Raw genomic sequence first — 7935 nt, 5'->3', positions numbered from 1 at the left:
ATGCGGAGGGTGAGAGGATTCACCAGAGACAGAGTGGGGAGCAGAACAGGCAGATTAATGAAGTACACTGCTGAGGGGAGCAGCTGGCGGGTCAGGAGAGGTCTGCCTCGCCATGTGGATCTCCTCCAGGGCAGGCAGGAATCGAACTCATGCGGAAGTGGCTTAAGCTTCTTAGTGCTGTGCTTTAGCCCGCTGCGCCACCAGGGAGGGCCCTATTTCTTTATTTTTTGAAAGATTTATTTATTTGTACATACAGAACTGGGGGTACAGGCCAGAGGCTCTGGGGTGGCAAGAGGCTTCACCAGAGACAGAGTGGGAAACAGAACAGGCAGATCGATGAAGTACAGCAGGCGGGTCAGGAGAGGTCTGCCACACCATGTGGTCACCTTCCCGGGCAGGCGGGAATCGAACTCATGCAGAAGTGGTTTCAGCTTCTTAGTGCAGTGCTTTAACCCACTGCGCCACCAGGGAGGGCTTCACTTTATTTTTTAAAAAAGATTTATTTGTTTTTATTTAAAAACTTCTGTTTGTTTATGCATATGAGATCTGGGGTGTTGGCCAGAGATGTGGTGACTGAGACATCAGAGACAGAGAGGGGAGCAGAAAAGCCAGCTTCTCTGAACTACACTGCTATTGGGAGCGGTGTGTGAGACAGGAGAGGTCTGCTGTGCCATGTGGGTCAGCTTCCTGGCTGGGAATGAAACTTGTGCTGTAGTGGCTGTGACTAGCTTCATAGCATGGCACTATAACCCCTTGTGTCACCGGGGAGGACCCTCTAATTTATTTTTTACTCCTAGCTCTATCTAACAGGAAGAGTTACTGGGATGAATTTTTGGCCTAATACACACATTTGTGAGATTATAGTGTGAAATTAAGTAATATAAATTTACATATCATATTATACAAAATACATTCTCTCTGCATTTTCACTGTCTGATTAGATTTTAATATCTATCTGTATCATTGTATACACATTTAATTGATTGCTTTAGAAGGAAATATGGATAAAGATAGATAAAACATTAGTATTTTCCTGATTACTACTATATGCTGGTATCTTTTCACGTATTTATAGTCAAGTCAGTTTTGCCTTCTGTAAATATTAGATCCTCCATCATTTTCGCAATGAATTTCCTGCCATAGTCTCCTATTCTCCTATTCTTGTTATGCCGTAATTCCTTAGTTTTAGATGTGTCAAATAACATTTTAGTATGTTTGCTTAACTATTCCATCAAATTCTAAGGGAGTATATATTTCCCTCTGTCTCTGTCTGTGTCCTCCTGACATCACTGTAAGAAAAACTGGAGAGGAACTCTTAGAGATGGCAACACCAGACCTAGTTCTTGGGACACATAGATTCATTAAAAAAGCAGATGGGACAAGAACAACTCAGGTACAGAAATAGCATGAAATAGGTGCTGTATTTTGTTTATTTATTTATCTATCTATCTATCTATTTATTTATTTATTTATTCATTCATTCATTCATTCATTCACTCATTTATTTATTTCAGATTATTTATTTGTACAGAACTGGGGTACAGAGCAGAGATGCAGAGGGTGAGAGGATTCACCAGAGACAGAGTGGGGTGCAGAACAGGCAGATCGATGAAGTACACTGCTGAGGGGAGCAGCGGGCAGGTCAGGAGAGGTCTGCCACGCCATGTGGTCACCTCCGGGGCAGGCAGGGATCGAATCATGCGGAAGTGGTTTAAGCTTCTTTGTGCTGTGCTTTAACCTGCTGCGCCACCAGGGAGGGCCAGGTGCTGTATTTTAAAAAGAGTATAGAATATTTTAAGGATGACGAGACAAGCTTTGCCAATGATGTAAGTCTGGTCTATATTCTGAAGAACAAAATATGACCTATTAGGAAGGAATGTGCTCTTTGTCCTCTCGGAAACCGGAAACTCTAAAATATTTTCGGCAGCTCTGTGCTTGAAAATTATAATGCCAGTCAAAATGTGAACATTGTATTGGATGATCAGGAGGAGGTGATGATTGGCCATCATGGAGGAATTAAAAAATCAATTCAGAGACTAATCTATCACCCCCACCCCCCCGGCCCCGAGACCGTCTATTCGCTGTGACCTTCCTCTTTTGCCCCTAGATGATATAGTTTAGAGCTTCATTTCTTGTAAAAACTGCTTTTCAATTTCTAAAAATTATAGTCAGCAACCCTGTGGTCAAGCATCTGATCAATCATTTGACACATTTCCTATCCATCTCATGTATTGTCATTGGGATAGATCTAGCTTTGTCTCACTTCAGGGAAATTCTCTCAGAGTTTGTACCAGGAAGCTATATAACTCACAGTCGGTGTCATTTAGTGCTCCGTCTTAACCAATTAATTTTGCTAAGGCTAAAAGTCATTTATAATTACAGTCCTGTTATCGGAATATGTCTTCCTTATCTTTTACTACCCCATGCTTCATTCTTGGCTCAATTGCTGTGGGGACCCTTATTTTATTGGTGAGCTTTGGTCCTCCAGCTCCTAGCTCAAATTGATTAACTACTGCTCTTCTCTCATAGATAAAGGACATGACTAGCTTTTAGATTTTTCAGATAGAGCTTCCATACTACATTTATTTGCTCTAATGTCTCAGGAATAGCTCCTCTATTGCAGTTTGGAATGATCAGACATTCTGTGTCACAAAATCTGATAAATGATAGTTCTCTCTTCTGGCTAATCAACAAGTCTAAGCATACTCACAGGATTGAGAATGGTCTTTATCAATCTCAGTGATTATTTTCAGGTCATGGTGATAAGGAGAGATTCATAGCTATTACATTTCTACAATATCTGTCATTCATATTCTCATTAGTGGGCACAGGTTTAAAACTTAACTCTTCTAGAATATTATGAATGATAGTTGGGTGGTTTTAAGCTTCAGCTTTCAAAATTTTTATCTTTTAAACTTTATCATTTTTCTTTTATTAACATAGCATAGGTTTATAACACTATATGTAATTTAGGAAGCAAATTTCAAATCAAATCTAATCACTTTCAGTAAAAACAAATGTAGCTAGCATTCCAAATTAATTCTTCAGATAATAAGTAATTCATAGAAAAATATAAAATAGCAAAGTGGATGAATAAATAACACATGACAACTTGTAATCTTAAAAGAATATAGGACATCATAAAGAGAGAAAAACTCTCCAGAATCCAGCTACAAAGACATGAAAAATTATGTCTCCTTATTAGAGTGTTCATAACTATAATAATAAGGAAACTCAAAGAAAATTCAGAAAGGCAAGTTAGAGTCATAGAAGAGAACTCAGAAGAGCTTATCAAAAAGATACAAGAAAATTAAAAAAAAAACAAATGATTGAACTTATGAATAAAGTTGAAGAACAAAAGAAAGAAATAGGCTATAACTAAAGAAACACAGCTTTTTCAAAATATAATGCATGTAACTGGGTTGTTTTCAGGATTAAATGAGGTAGCACATGTAAAACACTTAGTATTCTTTCTTTCTTTCTTTTTTAAGATTAATTTATTTATGCTTATAGAACTGGGGTAGACCAAGGTGCAGGAGCAGTGAGAGAATCTACCAGAGACAGAGTGGGGAGCAGAACAGGCAGATCGATGAAGTACACTGCTGAGGGGAGCAGTGGGCTGGTCAGGAGAGGTCTGCCATGCCATTGGATTACCTCCAGGGCCAGGGATCAAACTTGCACTGAAGTGGCTGTGGCTAGCTTGTAATGCTACATCCTAACCCGTTGTGTTACCAGGGAGGGCTCAGTATTATTTCTAATCCATAATATGTGATAAATCAATCTTTACTTTCATGTAATTCAATAAACATGTATACTGGACTTTTTCACATGTCGATGTTTCTGATAATTGCTAGTGATAGAAATTTAGGAAATATATAGGTCCTTATTTCAAAGGAGATTATAGCTTAGTGGGGGAGATAAATGTGGAGAGAGATAAATTCCATCCTCTGTGACAGGTGCAAACACAGAGATGGAGCAACACATGCATTAGGAAGCTGGCAGATTGGTGCTTGCTTCTACCTGGGGAATAAATCTTTCTATAGTTGATGATAGGGGAACTGAGCCTGAGCTGGTGTGTAGGAACTCATCAGATGAGCCTTTAGGGATGAATGGGATTTGTGAGTTGGAGAAAAGGAAAATGCAGTCTACGGAAATAGCATTTGTGAAATGAATTTCTCTTGCCTTCCATTTTTCCTCCTTCATAAAACTCACTGAAAGCTAAAGGCTAGTCATGCTTCCAGTTGTTGCAAAAAATGTGTAATACTTTTGAAGATTATAGATTTTGATCCATTGTATCCAAGTTAGAAAGCAGAGGTGAATGAATTTTTTCCTCGGTAATTCAAAGTGTTAATCATAATTACTGACAGTGTTAGAGTTTTCAAAGTACTCTTTCCTTTATTTAATTTGATCATCCAAGAATTATTATGGGGTAGAGATTGCTAATCTGGCTTTATTGCAAATGAAGAAAATGTATCTCACAAGTAGCAAACATGGGCCTAGGACTTTGAAGTATTTTAGAGTTTAAATTCAGTCTTCTGTTATCTACCACCAACTATTTTCTGTCAACAAAGTCATTAAACTACTCAGCGATCAAAAAAGAAATCCGTGGCAACATGGATGGAGCTAGAGGAATTATGCTACCGAAAGTGGTCAGAAGGACAAAGATAAATATTACACTTAGATGTGGAATATAGAGAAGTCAAACAAAAGTTTAAGACAAAGTCAAAACTAGCAAGCTGACCATAGCAATGAAGTATACAGCAAGGGAGGGGGCGGGAATAGGGCCAAGCAGCAAGGGATGAACACAGAGAATATGGTGACGGTTCCCAGGTGATAAGGAGGCAGGGAGCTGTGAGGACTACAAAGGTGTAAGAAAAAAATAAGATAAAAAGTGAAAAAATTGTAAAACAATAAGCTCTCGAAGCTGGTGAGTGCTGGTAATCCTTGAACACTACGGGTTCTTGTCTCATGAAGTCGTAAAATGGAATTCATAGACAAACCATTAGATAAATGAGTGAACAGATACAAGCCTTAGAGAACAAAGGAGAAGTTTATTTAGAAGGTAAAGACAAAACAAAAAGTGAAGACTCCAAGGCAGTGATGCAAAAGATCCCACCTTGTGACTAGGGGGTAATTAAATCTTTTATATCCTCTCTATTCTAAAGCATTATCATCCTACTTTGTGATCAGCTTTCTCCCCCAGTGGCTATACTCCTCTGGGCAGATGACCCTTTTCCCAGCTTTTCCCCATTTTCCTTTTACCTCCTCTGTCCAAGATCTTATTCTGTCAAGATTTACTGTCCTAGTTTATTTAGTCCTCCTAGACTTCCTTACCTAATCTCTGGAGTATGTCTTGGTTATCACCTCTTAGAATTTACTGGCCTTATCTAGAAGCCTCTTTACCTCTCTCTCTCTCCGTGTACCATCCCTGAAACTGCTTACTTAACCCTTACTTGCCCTAGTACTCACTTGCATTTGGTACAAATATTTGTGTGACAATCTTTATCAAATTTTCTTTGTACCTTTAGAAGTTCAAGAAAGGGAAATATTACTTAAAGTTGAAGAAATTGGCTTAAAAATAAAGGATTGAAACAGGATTATTATATAACATCACTCATGAGACCAAAAGAGAATAAACAATCCACCAACTCATTTATTTCACTAACAAACAATTATTGACTACCTACTCCTTGTAAGACCCTGAAACAGCGTAGATATATAGTCAATTTTGGTAGCTTAATGAACAACATGGAAAGATACACAGACCATGAATGAATGAATAATTCTATCAATTATTAGATATGTATATATTTAAGAACTGTTAGAGGTTGAAAATATGCTATCTAAATTTATGCTAAATAACTCCATGAAATACTGCTATTATAATTCTCATTTAGCAGATGATGAGACATCTGGTATTGTGTTTAATATACAGAAGTCACCATTATGACTTGTTTTCCTTTTTTCCCTTTTCTATCACTTGACTCAGTCTTCCTCTATCTTTACATATTTAGTTTCATCTTAAGTTTTTTAAATAGCTCTGTGAGGGCCTCCTTGGTGACTCAGGGGTTAAAGATACCACCATCAAGTTATTGCCAGCAACTGCAGTATGAGTTCCATCCCTGATTCCTGGCTGGACAGGGAGATGACCTACAAGGTGCAGCAGACCTTTCCTGTCTCTCCTGCTGCTCCCCTGAGCAGTGTATGTCAGTAGATCTGCCTGTTCTGCTCCTCCCTCTGTCTCTGGTGAATTTGCTCACCCCACACCTCTGGCCTACACCCCTGTTCTTGTGTGCATACATCAATAAATCTTTACAAAAAATAGCTCTGAGCTACATCTCCAAATCTGAACAAATAAAAGTCGTTCTCTGCCATTGTAGAATCCCCAGGATCAGCTCTTATTGGTCCCATTTTCTTTGGTTCAAGTCATATGCTGGTGTATCTAACATAATGGCTAAAGTCATGGCAGTTGACTAGACCTCATGATCTGATTCTGGCTGCTGAAACTGGAGGCTCCACCTGAAGCACACTGTCTAATGACAGAAGATGGAATTACAAAATACAAGTCAGAGTGAATATATTCTTGTTGGCCAAAAAGCAACTGACATCTACTATATTTTCTGAACATGACAGGCTTTGAATGAAATGTACCATATAACCGTCAAGTTTCTAGAATCTGGAAATTGATGGAAAGACTTTTGCTTTTTTCTCTTTGATAAGACCATGACCTAAGAAAGTATAGGCAAGGGACAATTTGCCTTGACGTTCAATTCACCTATTTTTCCTTTCATGTGCCCTTGAGATAATCAGTGTTTCTAGAAACATCTTTTCTGGCTTGAAGATAACTTCCCTTTGTTACAAGATTGATCTCTTCAATTTCCAGTGCTGTGAGGGTATATCAAGCTTTAAAACAGAACTGAAGTTACTCATTTCCTTTTATGGATAATTAATTCACTCTTACAAAATAGAATTTATGCTAAGTAAGGAATCTAATTCTGGATATAGAATCATTTTCTTAAATGGGCTAAGTTCAAATTTCTTCTCTTTCAACTTATGATTTTGAAAATAGTTCAGTGAAGAATTAAATTCTCTAGTGTGTGATGACAAAGAATAACCACACAATTAAATGACATGTAAGTTTCTATGAATTTACTCTCTTTCTGAGTATGTTTCATTAAGATATTATTTATTATTTTATTAGGAGCCTTAGGGAATATTTGAGTCTTGATTTTTCTAGGGCCACGGAGAATGGTTAAACTTATTAGACTTATTAATCTCAAAGACCAGTTAACTGACTAAAGTGATTGAGCACTAAATTTAGAAGAAATTTCATATCCCCAGTCTGTATGTTTTTTCCTAAGCACTGCATGTCATGTTGGGTCAAACTTGTTAGTCCTTTAGGGTGAATCTAAAGTTGAACTAAATGAATTGAACACTTATCATTATTTCTAAAGTCCATCTATTTTAAAGTTGAATTTGAGGTTGTAGGGTCTAGAGTCAGCTCTGTATTTAGCTATCAATGCAGCCATTTAGATTATTTGTGATTTGGGTATGTTTCTCATCTCTAGATAGATTAATAAAGATATTCACAATTTCATTATTGTTGTGATAGATGTACGTTGAATGATAGACTTTTCAAAATTATATTCTCATCTTTTTCAGTGTTAATATCATTGGTTTATTTTTCACATTTAAAAAAATATTTATTTTTTGCATATAGAACTGGGGTACAGGTCAGAGGTGCAGGGGCAGTGAGAGGCTTCACCAGAGAGAGTGGGGAACAGAACTGGAAGATCTATGAAGTACACCGCTGAGGGGAGTAGCAGGCAGCCAGGAGAGGTCTGCTGCTCCATGTGGATCACCTCCCTTGTGGGTCTTGAACTCATGCTGAATTGGCTCTAGTTTCTTAGTGCTGTGCTTTAACCCACTGTACCA

Source organism: Condylura cristata, unplaced genomic scaffold (genome assembly GCF_000260355.1).
Source record: "Condylura cristata isolate star-nosed mole 26May11 unplaced genomic scaffold, ConCri1.0 scaffold00015, whole genome shotgun sequence".
Taxonomy (NCBI): Eukaryota; Metazoa; Chordata; class Mammalia; order Eulipotyphla; family Talpidae; genus Condylura; species Condylura cristata.
The sequence above is the reverse complement of the archived record's forward strand: the minus strand, read 5'-3'. Positions refer to the sequence as shown.